This window comes from Ursus maritimus, unplaced genomic scaffold, assembly GCF_017311325.1.
Source record: "Ursus maritimus isolate PB19 unplaced genomic scaffold, ASM1731132v1 scaffold_5, whole genome shotgun sequence".
Lineage (NCBI taxonomy): Eukaryota > Metazoa > Chordata > Mammalia > Carnivora > Ursidae > Ursus > Ursus maritimus.
Window position 1 is genome coordinate 7,793,325 of NW_024426663.1, and position 20,631 is coordinate 7,813,955.

At 33.3% G+C, this 20,631-nt stretch overlaps 1 long non-coding RNA gene across 2 annotated transcripts in view; it reads right to left on the reverse strand.

Annotated features, from left to right (window-relative positions):
• LOC103656474 overlaps nt 1–20,631 on the reverse strand; it is a 323,615-nt gene that overhangs the window by 65,645 nt on the left and 237,339 nt on the right. For both annotated transcript variants that reach the window (XR_566623.2, XR_566622.2), the window contains exon 3: nt 4,841–4,917. This is a non-coding gene — a long non-coding RNA (uncharacterized LOC103656474). The remainder of the gene's footprint in view (nt 1–4,840; nt 4,918–20,631) is intronic.

Consider the following 20,631-nt stretch of genomic DNA (forward strand, 5'->3'; position numbering starts at 1 on the left):
TTTCAAAACTGATTAAATAAAAGAAAAAAAAAAGTCTGACTAAACAAAGAACAGATGGGACAAATACAAAACAGGAGCAATATGGTAGACTTAAACCCAACTCAATTACCAATTACATTAAAATTAAATGATATTAAAACTCCTAGTAAAAAACAAAGATCACCAGATTGATTAAAATATAATCACACACACACACACACACACACACACACACACACACACACACACAGAATCCACTCTAAATATGAGAACACAATAAAGCTGAAAGCAAATGGATGGAGAAATATTTACCATATGAACACTGGAAATCAAAGCGGATGCTACTAATATCAGATAAAATAATCCTTAAAACAAGAAGTTCATTGGATATAAAGAGAATATTCTAAAGTGATAAATGGCTTAATTCGACAAAGAGACAAACAAATCCAATTTTGATATGCACCAGAACATACGGTTTGAAAACAGAACTGAGAGAGAGAGAGAGAGAGAGAGAGAGCAATCAACCATCCTGTCTGAAGATTTTAACAAACAATTACTTCTCAGTACCAGAGACGATGAAAATCAAACATATTGGTAAGAAAGATTTTTACAATATAATTTAATAACTTATTCTGATAGATATTTATAGAACTTTATGCCAATATGCCAAAGAAGAAAAATCTTCTAAAGTCACATAGAACATTTACAAAAGTAGATCTTAACTTAAGCCATAAAGAAACTCTAAGTAGTTAAAAATAAAATTGTACAGTGTAGCACACAGTAGAATAACTACTATATCTTTTTGCAGGTGTTGGGAAATTAAGGGCCCCCTCCCCACTCAAAAAACACAACAGAAATCAAGGAATCTTTTGAGCTGAACGACATGAGAATACAACATATCAAAACTTATGCACCAAATTTATAGCTTAAAAAGCACATATTACCAAGAAAAGGCTAAAAGTAAATTATCTAAGCTTCCAACTCAATCAGTGAGAAAAAGAACAGTAAATTAAAGCTTAGGTATAAAAGAAGAAAGAAAAAAAATTTAAATGAGGAACTATCAAAGAACAAAAACAGACCTACAATAGAGAAAAAGTTAGTAGAGCCAAATGGTAGATCTTCAAAACTAATTATAAAATTGATAAACACCTAACAGAAGAGATTAAGTGACAATATATCAATATCAGTATCAAGAATGGAAATAGGGACATCACAACTGTAAATAGTAAAAATACAGTGACAGGTAATTACACATAACTTTACATCAATAGCTTAGAATTTTTAATAAAATAGACAAATTTCTTAGAAATTCAATTTACTGATACTAATACAAACTGAATAGAAAATATGAATAATTTTATATCTGTAAGAGAAATTTAATCCACATATAAAATCCTTGTGAGAAAGAAAATAACTGGGTCAGATAGTTCCACTGATGCATTCCTCAAAATATTTAAGGGAAAAATAATATCAAATGTTCCAAAAAATCTTCCATAGAATAGAAAAATAAGCAACACTTTCTATCTCATTTTATGTAACCAGCATAAAGCTGATAACATAACCTTACAAGGACATTAGAAAGAAAATTAGGGAAAAGATATTCCTATGAATATTGACACGAAAATTCTAAAATCACAGCAAATCTAATCCAGTTGATGTATCAAATGGTAAATACATGATAATAAAGTGGGATTTGTTTATGGAAAATCGTTCCTTATGATTTATCATATTAACAGAATAAAGAACAAAACCAAAAGAGCTAAAAAATTCCAGTACCATTTCATGGTTAAAAATTTTATTCTCATGAAACTGGGCATAGCAAATAACTTTTTAAAACTATAACTAAGAGACTCTACCAAATATACCTGTCTCTAATATTACACCAAAAGATAAAATGTTGACTGCTTTCTCACCAATTAGATACACTGTTAAAATTAAGACAAAGATTAGATAAAAAAATTAGATACACTGTAATACTACTATTCAAATTGTATTGAACATTTTAGCTTTTAAAATCAGGTAAGAAAAAAAACAATAATTATGGTTGGAAAAAAGAAACTACTTTAGTTTTACTTTAGATGACATAAATTTTACCGAGAATAAAAAATAATCTATAAGATATTGACGATAATAAGTAAATTTAGGAAGGTTCCCAAATATAAGGTCAATGTGAAGAACTATATAGATATAACACACATACATACAAAAAAATCATATATTCACACACATATACACACATAAGAAGCAAGAAAAAATGAAAATAGCAGTTACACTTATCTACAAAAATATCAATTATCGAATATCTGGAAATTACATAATGAAAATAAGCAAGACCTAGAAATTGGAAAATACAGAGAATTACTGAGAAAAACTCAATAACTAGATCAATGTACATCAAAACTACATTAGTGGATTAAATCACTGAGTCTATTTATAATGTCCATTCTGTCCAAACTGATATATAGTTTCAACACAATCCTAGACACAGTTTTTTAATCTACAAGGAAATAATAAAATCTACAAGGAAATGTAAAGGATCTAGAATAACCAAAGTGATACTGAAAAATAAGAGCAAATAGGTGAAGGGCTTTTAGTATCATAGTTCAAGACATCAAGACATTTTCACCATTATTTCCCACATATATATATGTGTGTGTGTGTGTGTGTGTGTGTGTGTGTATGGAAGTGATCTAAATAAATTATATGGAAGAAAATAAACCTTATCTCCTCCTTTATATCATAACACAAAAAGTAGTTATAGTTTAAAAGCCAAATTAAAGCAAAACAATCATTCTTCTAGAATATAACACTGGTGACTTCATGGTTTGATAAAGGTAAAGGTTGGTGATACAGAACCCTAAAATCAATAACCATAAAATAAAACACTGCTGAAATTTACTAAAGGAATTTATTAAACTTAAATACTTTTCTGTTAACTAAGAGTACGGTGACTAACTGTCCTAGGGGTTCCCAGCAGGTGGAATTTTAGTGCTGACACCAGGACACTAGTCTCCAAGCAAACTAGGATTGATGACCATCCTACCTGCAGACAGAATAATTATATCTGTGACTGTTTCAGCAAAAAGAATAGGACGGAAATGATGTTGTGTGACTTCCAAAGCTAGCTCATAAAAGGTGATTCAGCTTCTGACTTGATCATATGAGCACTAACACTGAAGCTTTGAGCTGTCATGTAGACCGTCTAACTATCCCGGAAACTGCATAAAAAAAGAGATGTCAAGCAAAGCCCCTAGCTTCTCCAATCACCAGCTTTTCCAGCTCCACTCACCACCTAACTACAATTTTAAAAGAGACCTGAAGCCAGACTATGCTGCTAGTACATTCCCAAATTCCTAACCCCAAGAAACTGAGAAGTAACGAAACAATTATTATCGCTTTAAGCCTTTAAGTTTTGGAGACAATTTTTATGTGGTGATAGTAAATGGAACAGCAACCCATTTAAAAAAAAAATTCAAACAAATTTTCCAACTATTATTATCACATTCAATCCTCATTTTTGTCCACATGACATATTAAACGAAAAACTTAAGAAAAATAGCATAATATGATACCATATGTATGTACGTAAGTATGATGTGCATGACTAAATAAAATTTCAATGGAATCTCTCACCAACAAAATTTTTACTCTATATATGCATATATTGTTTAATAAAATATATTTATGTATACTATTTGCATTATTTTTAAATGAACTTATTTTTAATAGGAAAATCTGTTGAGGCCAACGACAACATGAAGGTTAAATATGGCACCTACAGTTATAGGGAAGGCTTTACAAGGAAAAGCTAAAATAAAAATTCCCTCTTAAAGATGTTTTCTTGCTTATATCATGGAAGTAAAATAATGAATAAGATATATTGCAATTTATCATAGAATATTCCTTTGCTTATAATCAGTATAAGTTAACTAGTTCACATGATTAAGCTAAGCAATAATTTAGGCAATCATAAATAATTTATTTCCCTAATATTTTTATTGATTTGCAGTTCATAAATACAAGAACTAAACATTAAAACATTAGTTATTTAGTGAAGATCTATTTTCTTTAAAAATGATGAACAGTCTTAAAACTAAAGAAACATTATAGTAGAAAGCAAAAATGCAGTATATAGTGGATTTCGAAGTGCATACCCCCAAGATTCTTTGCCATAAATATTAAGTGTAATAATTTGTGTGATTTATTATCGGTTTCACATTTGATGCATTGATACCAATACTAGCATTGTTTTAAAAACATTTAAACTTTATGAAAATTCTTAAAGCATAATTTACATAGCCTTTCAATAAAATGTCTATGTTTCTTCAGAAACAAAACAGAGGGATATTGCCTCCACATGTTAACTAAATTCTGGATATTGTCTTCATCATGGCCTTTCGCTTTTCTGTAAGGACTACAGCAGGGGCAGCTGGGGTAAGAGAGGCTTGTATAGAAATAGGAGGTAATCCAACAATAGTTCCTCTGCTACACAAAGACTATTTTTGTAGGAAGAGAAGACCTGAGCTACCCAGAAGGAAACATACTAAATACAGTTTTAGAAATATGAAACTTTGCAAGCCTTTTGGGTATGCATCAAAAATAAATGAGACCAGCTGTCAACATTAGTCATGGTTTCATCTTCTCCTCTTTGTACAATTTCCCACATTGTACAAATTGAGATAGAAAACAATAAACTACCACTTTAAGTATTTTATGCTCATCTAAGTATTTTAATTATTTTATATCTAATGTGCAATATCTAAGCCCCCCACTTAAACAAGATCATAGATGTTTAGGCAAAATCTCATAATAATTATACTTCCTAGGCGCAAGTAATTATAAGTTTCAACATTGAACTCACTGTTTCCCTCTCTCCTTTGTTCTTTCTCTTTCATTCATTGGTGAAGTTAACTCAAATAACCTGGACTTCCATTGTACCTAGAAGAACAGAGAGGAAATTACTTACTCACTGCACAGAAATCATTACCGAATAGAAAACATAATTCTTTTTATTATCACAAAGCTATTTAAAAAGCAAATAAATAAACAGTGTATTATTGTGTGAACATTTCCTTTATATGCACACACATATTTGTTTTGTTAATAAATAAGTATTCTATTACTTTGTTGATTAATAGATTTTAAAACAAAGTTCTGGAAAAATATTTTGTCATAATGGTCAAGGTAGTTCTCCAAGGAATATAAATTTTATTAGTTATTAGTAGAAATATACTTAAGAATGTCATTCAGGGCAATTACCTTAAAACTACTTACCACCAAAATCAACTTATATTCTACTAATAAGAAAAAAAAGCTCTTTGTTACACTTTCGGCTTTATAACAGAAACTGAAAACATGGAGACTCAAATAAAAATGATAGCCCTCTCTTTATTTTTGAGTGTGACTCACCTTCATCCAACTGAAACTTTCTCATTCCTAATTTCAGTTTTAGTTCCCATGCTCATTTTCTTATCTTTTATAAAGCATTATACAAAGTCTCAGAGTTACTAGGACTCAGGACTAGTTTCTAAGACAGGCTTTGCTTGTAAGAAACAGCTGTCAGAAGTGACAGGATACAATTGTTAAAACATCTAAAATAAAGGCTAAATAAATGTCTACATGTAAAGTGGTATTTTTCTTCTATGTCTAAACAAAGCATTTTCTCTCCATTCATGTTGCTTGCTAGACTTAATATGTCACTTGTCTCATTCTTATTAAAATGAATTATCAGTGCAATGCTGCACACGATCAGTGAAATCCAAAGGAAATTACCTATACTACTACTTCTAGACACAGTGCAGAACCACTTCATGATTTTAGTGTTGCTAAAACAAAAAACAAAAAACAAACAAAAAAAAATGGTGATCATTTTACTGGCTGAACATATTATATTGAATTTTATTTGGTGGGAGGGAGTGTACAACTATACCTTTTCAATGGGTTTTGACTCACAGTATTTAATTCAAATCTAGGGATTTAACACATAAATTATAAAGTGTATAGATCTCAGTTTGAGAGTTAACATGGGAGCATAAGCCCTAAATATAATTCAAGAGAGGTGTTGGTAAATAGGAAAAAATAAAAATAAAAATAAAATTTGGGGACAGAACAGGATAAACTAAAGGAACTCAATGGGAACCTCTGGCACTATTGTCAAGTAATCTAAAACAGGAGACAAAATGGTGTGAGGGGAAAAAAAAAAAAGAAATGCCAAAATAACATAAGAATCAGATGCAATTTTCTGCCTTAGAGCCTAGGCTTTAGGAGATCAGGTCCTTGAGAAACAGGAAGACGATTACAGACATTTCAGAATCATCATCAAATTAAAATGATAGGCAGAAGGACAGACTCATCCATAGTTAGATACTAGAGAAAAGTGACTGTTTTCTGGGGAACACAGTTTCCACAGCAAAGAGTTAACACCAGTGGTGTACAAGGAATATCCAGGGCTGGAGAGGATGACGCCCTCCATTCGCAATGATGGGTGGTTGCTAATCCACACGTCAGGGTCTTGTCGGGCTGGAGCAATGGTTTGCTCAGGAAATGCAGGAGCTGGACGGGGTAACTTCAATGATGAGGGGTCTTTGAGAAATTGGAGGAGAAGTTCTCAATACTAGTAAATAATCTATTAGTAAATAATCTATTCATTATCGTGGATCATATCTATACTCCCAGACTGACAAAGTTGGAAGAGATAACCACTACTAAAGAAACAGCCACATCCCGAGTTTAATCGTCTCTATTTTGGTAAAATTTCTATCCACAAGCTGAATACAAGATATGAATTATCTTGCTCCATTCCACACATGTATAACTCAATATCATCAGTATCACTTTATCCAGTTTTTCAAAATTCCAAAACAAAATTCTGTTTATACAAGTGAATTAGAAAGTAATATATAAATTATTTACTATTTTGTAGATGACCCAGAGGAAAATAGTTTCGTCATACATACAGAACAAACACTTTAATCAAGCCCACAAATCCTTTATCACCACTGTCACCTCAAACTTTTCTATTCTCTACCCATCCTTCCCTTACACAGTGCTCTGCCTTCCACTCCTCCCTGTTATTAACAAGTCCCTTTTTCCTTCTCCAAGGCTCCATTTCACCTGCCACTATGGTTACCGCCGTCTCTTGGAGTTTCTCCCACTGCAAAGGAATTCTCATATGATTGGTAAAAACACAAAACATTCTCCATATATTTCACATGAAAGTTTTTTTCAATGATTATGGTATAATATAATGAAAATATTTAATTTTGCCCATGTCAGAAACGGTTATTTTTACTTCAATAAAACAATGACAATGAGGTATATATCATATATTCAGATACAAAGACTTTGGTGTAGCATACCAGTACAGTCTGAAAAAGCCCACCATGAATGATGAACACATTTTGATAATGGCACATATTGCACTGGAATTATATGAGTATACTCTCTAAAGCTGCCCCATGGTGTACTATTTAATAAAACTAATTTAAAAGAGAACTTCCACTCACATTTTTTTGACACCTGGATTTCCACACAGAATAGTACATTAAATTGGAACATACCTATAGCTAAGTATATAAAAGGTGGGAACAATGGAAAAAGTACAGAGAAGAGGCTCCTCTTTCTGGGATCACATCCTGGTGCTTTTGCCCCCTGCACCTTCCTACAATATTCCACCTACCATATGAATCTGAGCTTATGATGTTTGTTCTTTAAAAGCTTTCTATGAACAGCTCTTCCTTTTCGTCTTTCATGATAGGACCTTTTACAACCTTTCCAGGAACAGCTAAATAAATGAAAAGTTTTTCATTTCTTCTTTGGTCTGCAAAAATAGCTTTTGTTGATGATGAAAAGTGCCACCTCCCAAATTTCTCATTTTTCCATGAAGCAAAAGGTTTACTTTCTGAAGGTTTCACAAGTACTATGAATCACTATATTTATCTTTCTTCTGGCTGTAGAAAAATGGGTGGCAATTTAAACTCAGGCCTTGCAAATTTCTCAAAATATGGCACCATGACCATGTCTAGATTTACTTACTTGATCAAGACTCTAATTTTATTTTTATCAAAAAAGCGCTCTTAATTGCAGTTACAGTTGTATATATTTTCTTGTCAAAAGAAACAGAAGCTACAGTTTAGCAAATCATTCATAGCTAGGCTCTGGATATGAAAAAACTAATAGTGCAACTTAAAAAAAGATACTTGTGAAACATGCTAATTATACCTCCAATTTATTGGAATACTATCTTTTATGTTTAATACAATCGATGTTCAATAATGCATTTCCAACTAGTGATATCATTATACATAACCATGAGGGTTTTCAAGTAGATATTTCCTTTTATAGTATCAGGAAAATACCACAAAATAGGTTTGCATCCCAATAATTTATTGCAATTTCACTGATATACTTGCAATTTTCTCAAATGTTATTGGAGGTACAGTTTAAAAAGAGGGAAAACAATATATAAATGAGACTTTTTATTTTGACACTATAAAAATAAAACTTTGTGAAGTACTTAATATTATTGCCATTCATTATTAGTTCTTAATATATACCTTCAAAATGATAGGCTGTTGTTTAAGCAATTGAAATTATTGCTTGTTTGTAATAAGTCCTGTACTCATGGAAAAAAGTTTATAATTTTTGTAAAGTGTGGATATGTTCATAAATCCATTTATAATGGATGTTTTAACATCAGTGTTAAATAAGTATTTTTAAAATCCATTCTATGCACAAATATGTGTGCCCTCATAAGTAAGAATAATTAGCACATTAATTCACTACATTGTTTATACTTCAATTATAAAGGCAAATAAAAAGCTGTTCTTGTTCTGCTTGAATAGATTTGCAGTCTCTGCAAGTGTTGTTTGACCTTAGTTTCCTTTTAGAAATTGAGGATATTTAAAACAAAAACGTTCTGAAAGGCAATCATAAATTCAATTCATTAAGTGACTAAGTGAAGAAATGATACAATAGATAAATTATAAAAAAAAGTTAGTGTAAGCCAAGAATCTGGATATTTGACCACAGATGTACGGTAGTGGAAATGAGCCACTGTAGTTTGCATACATACAAGCACATGGGCCAATTGTGCATACAAATGAATTAAAATTCGTGGTCACACAATTGTTGCTCAACATTAGACTACATCTACTGTGTTATTCATTTTAAAAAACGATTTTTAAATTAAAGTTATTGTATAACAAATGGTTTATTCATAAATTCATGAATTTAATAACAAATTTCACTTTCTTTACTATCCTACTTACTAAAACAGTTTTGCCCTCAGGGTCTACTTGAAGAGTGAACATCCATATTTGTTTTAATTCACTATCTTGGGAAAGGTGTCAGGCTCTAGTATTTTAAGGCAAATTAAAATAGGTACTGATTGTAATATGGTATCCCAATGGAACCAGGCATTACAATTTCAGGCTTTCAGGCCTTTCTCAAACACACACCCACACATACGCATACACACACATACATACCCAAATTAATTTTGTATGATTTTCAGTTCTAGTTAGAGCCTTTGTCCCAAGGGCTTGTTAATCTTGTGTCCCATTCCTGCCCTGTTACAATTTAAAGATTGTCAAAAGAAGGATAAATTTCATGCCATTTTCTGTTCTCATTACAATCTTCAGATTGTTATGAGAACGGATTAATTTTGCTCAATTTTCTGCCCTCGTTACAGACTGTTATGAGAATGGATTAATTTTATGACATTTTCTTCTTTCATTATAATCTTTGTTATGGGAATGAGAATATGTAATGAGAATGAGAGCATATCAAGCATTAAAAGGTCTGTGAGAGCTCATGACAAAGATTGTAACAAGAAGAGAAAACGGCACCCAATCCATTCTTGTGACAATTTTAAGATTGCCAAGCGAACCCAGAGTGACACTGCATTTATCCACTCTGAAGACAAAGATTGTTGAGAAAATGGGAATGAGAGCAAAATTAATCAGTTTTCCTGACAATCCTGAGACTGTACTTAAGCTTACAGTATTTTCCTGTGATACAGTACTTACTTGAAAACGTGTGCATTGCATGTAAAAGTTACTGATTAGAAAATGTCATTTTCATATTTTACTTTTTCTATTTTTTCTTTCAATTTCTTTCCTCACTCTCTCATTCCTTCTTTCCTCCCATTCACCTCCCTCCTTCCGTCCTTCCCTCCTCTTTCTTTCCTAACTTTGATGCATATCATGACCTACATTTTTAGAATTATTTAATTTAAATGGAAGTTAATATCACTTCAAATGTCAATACAAAAAGAAAATAACACCAAAAAAGCCACATTAAGAAGCAGAATCTTGACCAGCGATTGTTTTTATGATTGCAAATAAATTATTTGAATCAGTTGTCTCCACGTGCCCAGAAGAAAAAAAAATGTTTTTGCAGAAGTTACTTGAGTAGTCAACATAATGAAACTATCCTAGGTCTGCAAACACCTACTATTTATTTGCTAATAAATAAGTCACTGCCTTGTAGTACACTCTCATAAACTTGAGCAGATATATCTACTACTATATCTGAATAACCTCAATGTTTCCATTTTATGAGAAACAATCCAGTAGTTCCAATGTATTTTTGTCTCCTCTTTATCCTATTAATAAACCCCAGTTAAATATTTCTTTTAAAATGTCTTCATTATTTATAGAATACCCTCATTTGAAAATACCTATTATTTGAAAAAACTGCCAATATCCCTGGGTATGTATATAAACACACACACACACGCACACACACACTTGAGTATGTTTATACATATGTATTGAGTATGTGTATATATCGGCTACGTGTACATATGTATATGCCTATACATATGTCTATACATATCTACATATGTTCATATAAACACATACGTGTGTGTGTATGACGTTGCAGCATCTTTCTCAACAGTATATATTAGATAGATGATACTGTGAAAAAATTTGTTAGTTTGGCATAATCAAATCAATACCACAAATGATGCCGGTAGTACTACTGAATACCTTTTTAACAGTAGATAAAATATTCAAGAATATCACACAATTTACTTTGTCACTATTTCAGGATTGCACACAGATTTTGATACAAGTGTTTAATGACTTTTCTATTAAACCCAAGAGGTAAAGTTCTTACTGAATCCTGAGATCATTTTTCCTGAGATCATTAAGCTCTGTTTTTTATTTCAAACCATTCTGTTCATCCTCATATATGGCAAACATTGCTAGAAACTAACATATACTGAGCGGGTAAAAAAAATAAGTGTTTTGCATTGATCAAAATTTGATATCATATCCATGAAAAGTTCTTGACCACAGGCTAAAATGACTTCTTAAATACGTTTTTGTTAAATGAGTCTTATTTTTAGTATTAGTGCAACCTTAATGATTTCAATTATCAACTCACTCCATTCATTTACTTTTCTCACAGCACAAAATCTTTAGTCTTTTTCTTCTCTAGTTGGGACTTTGTTTGCAAATTTCATGCATATTTATATTTGTGCGCATATGTAACATCATTATAAGCAATATTCTCTAGAATATTAAGCTGAGCCCAAACTCATGGGGCAGTGACAACTGGGAAGGCCTGGAGACTGAGTATGCCAGCAAGTGAAGGTCAAGCTGACCCAGAAGTGCAAGGAGTGTTGGGGGCCAAATGTGCTGAGAAGAAGGTGATCTAAGGCCCCATGAACCTGGGAACCTGAAAGCTGGACTGAACCACTAGTGTGGGCACTTTCTGGACACAGACAGCAGGCCCCTCAGAGGTATTTATGGTACAAACCATGTGAGCCCAGATGGCTGGGCCAGGCACATCTCATGTGTACATAATTAGAACCACAGAGAAAATTCCATTTCAGAGGTGGTCCATCTTTCTTGCTCGACTTTCCCTCATTAAATAAAAAAAATACTTTATTGACATTAGCTCACATTTTAGCAGATGTTTCCACATAGCTAATATTCCACTGATTGGCTCTGGTCTTTACTTCTTCTACAGAAACCTTCCTTTTATCTCCTAAATCTGATTCTTTATGAACCAGCAGAAATGGAACATTCTCATCTTCCTTTACTCTTAAAATCTGATCCCTAAAGTCAGCTGTGGCTGCAAAGTAACAGAAGACACATAAGAAACCCTCCCCAATCTGGTAGTAGTTGTCTCTAAGTGCAGCCTGGTCCTCCTGCCCAGCTGATATAAGTTTAAATACAACAGTATCAATGCACTGCAAAAGAGTCTGAGAAATTAAACACACACACACACACACACACACACACACACACACACACAAAACACCTCAGTTTTTGTGTGGTGGAATCCCTGAAACCAGTTAATTATGGAGGTGGTTTGAGGTGAAGTGGTAATGGTATCTGATTGGAAGGAGGAGCATTCATGGTATATGTACCGTGGGAAATCTGTACTAGCTCCATTCAAAACCATGCGTCTGTTACATTAATTTAACCTCTCTGACAAGTTCTTGACCTAACTCATCTTCTGCTACTAAGATTAAGAACCCAGCCTGAATCCTTCTCAGAGTCCCTAAGTAAGTGCATACTTACATTGTTGCTAGAATGGTCTATTTAAAATGCAAAGTTTGATGACATTTCTTAGCTGCTTACCAGCCACCTATCATCCAGAAAATAATGTCAGAGCATCTTAGAACATTCAAGATCCTCAGTGATTGAACTTCTCTTGCCTACCTTTCTAGCTCTCATCCAGTGCATTTAGTTACAGCCCTGCACTATGCTATTTCTTCCTGTCTATTTGATCATGGTAGTAGTTCTTTGATTTGATTATACTTCCAAGTCAATTGCCATGATCCATACCTCTTCATCCTCTGTGTCGTTGATTGTCATCATTTGTCTAGAAAGGGCTAGAGGCCCAGATCACTGTGCATGTTCTTCCGTAACGTTGCCACAGCAGGTATCGAAGCTTTCCATTGTTGAGTGTTTGAGTGTGTGCACCATTCTTTGTCCCAGCCCAAACTCTTGTTTCCTAATTTGTCTTAACTTAGTTTGTAATCTAAGCTCCCAGCCCGTTGCTCAATCGTAGCTGGCACCCAAAAAAAAAAAGAAAAAAAAAACACTTATGAATGAGAGACCAAAGATTAGTTCTTAGAGCAAAGTAGTATTTACAGATATGATACCTTAAAAATTATATTTCAACAGTTAGCCTAGCAGCCATTAATATTTACTGCCCTCTCACTATGTATCATTCACTCAATTACAGTGATTCACATAGATATCTAATTATATCCTCACAACTTGTGAGTTAAGTATTATTATAATCCCCGTTTGCAGGTAAAGCAATTGAGGATTAACGAGATTATGTATATTTCCTAAAATCACAAAACTTGACGGGGGCCCAGTTACTGAAGCTTAATCACTGTATTATCCTCATTTAAAAAGTGGGTTACTCTTTTTTGTTTATTTGAAAAGCAATTTTCATATAAGGAAGAATATATATTTTAATGCAATATAAATAATTTTAGGAAGGGCTGACTTATTTTAAACTAGTACTTTTGTCCAACATTCTTTATTTTGGAAACAACAAAAAAAAGAGTTTTTAATTTTTTGAGTTTTTCTTTCCAAAATAATGTTGAAATAATATTAAGACAAACATTAACCTTAGGATAATTTGGCAGTTGAAGTAAAAAAAATAATAATTTTGAGGGTCTTTTAAGGGAAAGCTATCGGATTTTCGATAGCATGGATTGGTAAACATATAATTGGTCAGATAATCATATGATCCCACAATTCATATTACATGCATGTTCATTATATATATTACTCTGACAATTAAACAACAATATATGATAGTCACCTCTATTGCATTCAATATTATGAGTGGAATCATTAAACTTCATTTTCAGAGGTGCAGGGCCTTTGAAGAATATCTTGGGATTTAGGGGGTTGGTAATCGTGGCAGAGAAGAATCTGTTCCAAAATGGTAGCTGGCAAAAGTCTTGCCTATTAACAAGAAACTTGCTGATTAATCAATTTCATTTGGAAACTACCTCCTTCACTGAGTCTTCCTTTGTTTTCAAAAATTAGTTGACTTAGATGAAGTGCTTAGAATTTCTCTGATATGCCCCGAAAAATAATAACACACATACATACGCACATATACACGCACATAACACATTCCTTTGATGGCTGGGGGAGGAGTTGGGGAGAACAGTAACAGCAACAACAAAAAGCATCCCAACAAGCCCTGGAAAAAAGCTAAAAATTACTTTGTTTTCCCATGGTCTGATGTCAGATGTAAAATGAATAGGTCTGTTTTGAGGTCAGAATGAGAAGAAAAAGATCAACATGACCTCTGGGAAATAAAGGTTATTTGACATTTGGGGGATTATCTGCTAAAGGCATTGGCCTTGTATCAGAGTAAAGGCTTGACAGGCAGAGAAGACTTCATTTTCCCCACAGTGAAATATAAAGGCAGAAGCTAAGCCCACGCCTCCCCTCAGCAAGAGCAGTTGCTGAAATCAGTAGCCTTGATCGATGATGCATTTTCAAAATCAAAACAAGCATCAGTGTCTCCAATCTAATCACATCTCCTAAAGCTACTGCTTCCTGTGGGAATTTAATTGCTGTGACATTAGACTCCAGACAACAGGCACTTCTCAAGACTACCCATCAGGGCAGGGACAAAAATCAGTGGGATAGTGTCAAAGCTGTTAGACACAAAACCTGTTAAACACCCCATGTGTATAATTTTCCTTCCTCAATTTCAGCAGTAAAATTTAACGGATCTCTATAACAAGTTTAAAAATGAAGCAGCATTATACTAACCATCAAAAGGATAAAAATATTTTTGCCTGGTAACAACTCAGCTTTATTTTTACCATGTTCTGAAATGTACTCTGACACAAAAAACATTACGGCTTTTGTTGAGATGTTTTTATCATCATTTCTATACGAAAACCTGGAGTTAGATGGTTAACCTTTCTTCAGGGGCTTACTAAATTTTTAATTAAAATTTTCATAATACAGCATTTCCGCACATTAACCAAACAACAATTTTTCTGAACAAAACAAACCAAAAAACTTATTTCAGATCTCACGCTTGTTAAATGTTTTTCAATACACAGCACTCCTTTTTCACTATTCTCTCAAAGACCCTTCTGTAAGAGAATTACTTTCTTCTTATATCATTATAGGAGCTAGAAGCTGTGTGTTACTTTATCTGAGTTATTCTTTTTACATTATCCATATCATAGGGAAAATGAGCAAAAAAACCCAGGAAAACTAATGAGAATTTAATGCTAAGAGCAAAGTAAATCTTGAAACTTTAAAATACTAAACCGAAAGACCCACAGTGAAATGTAATGTGGAGGAGTCTCAGGAGGTCTAAAATAATTTTATGGGTTCTCACTGAACAGGAAGGGATATATCTTGATATTGTACAAAGTATCTTAGTATATTTGCCTAAGCTAGGAATAGGATGTGTTGCTTTTCTTCCCTAGTTAAGATTTTACTAATAAGCTTTTATGGAAACCAATGGCAACTTTCACCTCTATCTAAGCTGCCCCTCTTTAATGAAATTCATATTCTAAATAAACATATTGTTATATTTACATTTTAATAATAGTATAATGATTGCTTATTTGTGACTGACATAGTAACATTTACATGTATCCTTGAAGGATTTTGTGGTTTAAGGTTTTATGTCTCATCTTATCTGAAAATTCTCAAAATTTTGTAAGATATTGTAATCTCCAGTTTATTCATGAAGAAAGAAGACTGATTTGTTCAAAATCCCAGAGCTAAAAAATGAGGATGTGGCGTTTAAAATGATCAGCATAATGACTGCATGTCCAATCCATTTTCTACCACACACAATATTTAATGTTTAGATATGTACTTCTGAGTACATATCTGCTGACCTTTTGTCACCCGTTTCAATTATTCATTTTTACATAAAAAACTATCCCCAAACTTAGAGGATTAAAAGAACCACCGTTATCTATCTCTCATGATTCTATGGGTAGGCTAAGCTGGGTTTTTTTTGTTGTTGTTGTTTTTTGTTTTGTTTTGTTTGTTTGTTTTACTTGATGTGGTGTGATCTGGGGGTATAGTAAACAGCCGAAATGTCTAAAATGGCCTTTTACAAGGTTATCAGTCTGGGTTAGCTGCTGGTTGGGAGATCCACTGAGGCTACTGGCCTGGGACCTTTGTTCTCCTCCATGTGGGCTAATGTGGCTTCTTTGGTTTCCTCACAGGATAGTGACTAAGTCTAAGAAAGAAGGTTCCAAGTATTGAAGGCAGAAATTATAGATCTCTTAAAGCTCAGCCTCAGAAGTTACAGATACTTATGCTGCATTCCATTGTTCAAAATGAATCACAGGGATAGTGAGGGTCACCAACCATTCCTTTCCCCCCGGGGCCAAGTCGTTTCCTGGGGCGCAGGACTTTCAATGCTAAAACCAGGGCATTCCTGGGCAAATCTGGAAGGCTGGCTGTTCTAGACAGCCTAAATTTAAGGGTAGAGAAAATAGATTCTACTTTTGCTAGGGAAAGGAAAGGTCACATTATAAAGAAACAGAAAGAGTAGATATTGTTGTTTATCTTTGGAAATGCAATCTACTCTAATCACTGAATTTTGGGGAAATTTCATTCCTACCAGTTACATTTAAGCTTAGTAAGTATCTGTAAATCTAATCTGACTGAATTATTTATTGGATTATTTACTGCTTCATTGTATAAATAGTTTTAAATTTAGAGATCTGCCAGTGAGGATATACAGTCTCACTCCTTAGAAACTTCTGCCAAAAAAGCTGTAAGGCCCAGGGGGACTTTAGAATCCTGATGATGGTTAATACAGTTCAGTGACTATTAAATAGATTTTGTGGACTAGACTGAGAATCTAGCCTACACTTGTAACCTTTGTTTTTGTCTTTGTGAAAATTATTCTGAATTTTTAACCAACAATGTAACTTCTCTTTACATATGTTGCTTCTTTACTGGAAAATGCCCATAAAAATATAATAACTTAGTTTTTTAGAAGTGATCAGATAGCTGAATAGAGGAGTGTTTTCAGGGTAATTCTATGATGACACTGTCCAATAGAACTTTGTAGAGTGATGGAAATGTTCTATAATATAGCCTCTAGCCAAATGTGACTATTGAGCACTTGAAATTGGGCTAGTGTGACCAAAGAAATGAATTTTAATTGTTTCTAATTTTAATTAATTTAAATTTAAAAAGACAGACCTTAGGAGTTACCAGGTTGAGTTGCAAAGTTTTGACACCATGATTTTCTTTAGTCAGAAGTAAAAGGAGAAAATGGCACATACGAAATACTGTTAAATCATGTATTAGGCTAACAATGAAGGTTATTATCTTATAGAAGGAAAGATCTAAAGTTAAAGACACATTTTTCTTAGATGTGAGAGTATAGAGTCAATGCTTGAACTACTAATTCAACCCTTTCCTTATGATTAAGACAACAAGCAGTGTTTTAAGAACAGATAAAGGTCATCTAGATAGATAGATAGATAGATAGATAGATAGATAGATAGATAGATAGCAATGGATATAGATATAGATATATAGATTAAAATGGAATAAAATAGACTGCTTCTTGTCTAAGTTTACCTAGAAGTATCATATATTGGCCTCTCCCTGACTTCACTCATTTTGGTCTATGCCATATAAAACTTGGAAGACTCATGTGGTAAGCTGAAAGTGATAATGAGAAATAATTTAGCACAGTAAGCTCAGATCCCTACAGACATAGCCAGAAAATCATTCCCTACTTCCTGAATAGACTGTGCATTTATACAATTCATTCTGATTTGACAATGCTAAGTAGGTTTTTTCCACATCTCCTTTGTTTCAGAATCTTCATTCCCACAGTAACTAAATCTTTGGAATTGATTTCTCAGCAAAATAGTCAATTATCTCCCTCGTAAAATGGGAATTTACATTCCTGAACTTTTGCTCATTTTGAAGAAAATTAAGTAAATTTCTATATAATATTCAACTACCTGAAGTTGTTGAATGTAAACATTTATCCTACAACTCCTGTCTTTATAAAAAGAGGTAGAAGTCTTTTATCTCAGAAATCATTTATCTCATTTCATTTTCTCTTAGAGAACAATGAACAGATAGAGATGACAGTGGTATCCGCTTAAACTGATCCTATCTATTTGTCAAAAGCAGGACTGGCTAGGAGGCGAAATAGCCTCATTTCACTTTATTTCAGATTAGGTATTTCTGGTTGCCTACTATATCAATAATTTTTGGACCACGAAATACCTTTGTCAATTGATGTTTTTCTTGAATAGGTAATATACTAGAATTTCTAAGTGTCTAAATAAAAAGAAGTCTGTCCTATAAAAGACCCAAGAAAGTCATATGTATGTATGCATATATTAACCTGGGATGAAGCTAAAAGTGGAAGTATTGCATCGCTGTGCATCACAGAATAGGTGGGAATTTGTATTTGCCCTAAGAGAACACTTTCTACATGAAAATAGTCCTCCACTTGCTCTCAAACTGTTTGGCCTAGATGTCATGAGTCCATGGAGAGATGCTGGACAACGGTCATTTCTCACCTACTTTAATTTTTGAACAGAGCTAGCCCAACATGTTGATGGATCCACTTCTCTATTTTGCTATTTAAAAAGAAAAGAGAAATAAGATAGCAAGGCTTATTTTGCACCCTGGTTACTTTCAAGAAATTCAGTTACATGCACAGCACCAATAGTTCTCTGTAGGTACTGACACAGGATCATATGTTTACTCTCAACCTACATACCAACTCTTAATTAACCTAGAATAATAGCAATGCTTCCCTCCAAACCTCTGGTCAATTACTCCTACATGCTATTTTTGACTCAGAAGAACATTCAGTTCATTTCTTCACTTCTTCCTGCCTCCACTTAGTGGGCTATCTAGTTTAGATTCCATGATCCAACTCTTCACCTCTATTGTAACAGCGTCTTAAACTTCCCAATTTCTTCGAAAGCAAAATCCTCACAAATGACTTCTCAGCTAAAACAGTCAATTACTTTCCTACGATTTAGACATCAAGTCACTAAACTACCCTTCCCATCTTGGAGGCATATATTGTCATTTTATTGAGGAGGAAAATGACAGCCCCTTTCGACCCCTTCCTTTCATCTGTTAACTGGGTTCCTTCACATGGATACCATACAGGTATCTCAGATTCTACATGACTGGGCCTGTTTCTCCCTCAACTGCCACTGTTGCTTCTCTGAGTACCTGGGAATCCTTTTTGATGCCGCCCTCTCCCACATTCATCACATCTAATCAAAACCAGGCTGTTACATCTCTAAACTGAGTGTTTCAGGAATATGCCCGAATTTCATGAAAACCCCTACTATCATACTCGTCTGAGGACCATTTGAGCTCAGCTAGATGACTCTTACAGCATTTTAAATCATCTCTTCTACCAGATTTGGCCCCTCCAAGCTATCTTCCACTGAGTAAACAGAGTGATCTTTCTGTAATTTGATGTAATGAAATTTAATGATGTAATCACGTGTTTAGATCAGTTCAATGTTTTCTAATTGTCTTACAAACTTTGGCAATCTGGCCATCATTTACCTCTCCAGGTTAATCTCTTTACTCTTCCCCTGGTAATGGTGAATATTTTTCCTCTGTATTCCCTCACTTTCAGTCCTTCTTATTTCTGTAATCTCTGTAACCCTGCACCCTCTGTAACCCTGCACCTATCTCACTGACAAACCTCTTGGCCAAACTCTTATTCACCCATCCTTTATTCCAGAGGTTTTTTTTGTATGCCTACTCTATGTTTGATATGTAGAATATTGGGAGTTGACACATGCTAAGTGAATAAAATAAACATCATCTATTAAATCATAATGTTCATACTCTAGTATATTTTAAGTCTCAGCTTAAAATTTCAAATGTCCTATAGACTAAGTGAGTTACTATTATGCTTTCTAATGACACTGTATACTTTTCATATCACAACACTTATTATTCTTTATGTATGCAATTGCTTATTCCATGTCTTTCATACAAATGAAAAACCAGTTCTATGAGGGCAAAAACAGACCTGTTTTTTATACACAGCATTTGGCACATTTTCTAGCAAACAGTAGGCATTGGGGAACATTTCTTTAAAATAATGAAAAGACATACGGATACAGTTGAAGAAGTTATGCCAAGATGCATGTATAAGTGATCTGCTTATGACATTGCACTTGTCATTACTTACAGTCCTAGAAACAATGAAAATATATTAGAAAAACTTAATCAAAAATAGAAGAACTTAACAAAATGTGTAAGAAGTTGTGTGTGTCTATGTGCATTTGCTTAAAAACAGAAAGTCAACTCAAAAAAAAATGTTTAGGTGTTTAACATATTCAAGGAATATAAAAATAGTAACTAGACTTTATAAATACATCATTCATATATTTAAATATACTGTGAAAATGGGTAGAACAATTAAGGAATTAACAGAAATAATTACATTTTAGAGATGAAATTCTCTGCAAATATGAAGTGTTCATGTTTTGGTAATTGCAATTTTCACCATGAAAATGGCACTAGAAAATAAAATTGGTTGACAAGGAAGAAAAAATTTGTTCTAACAAACCATTCTAAAAGGTTCTTATAGATGTAAATTTCATTTTCAGTAAATTTACATTTTCACACTATCTGTTGTTTATGTGTA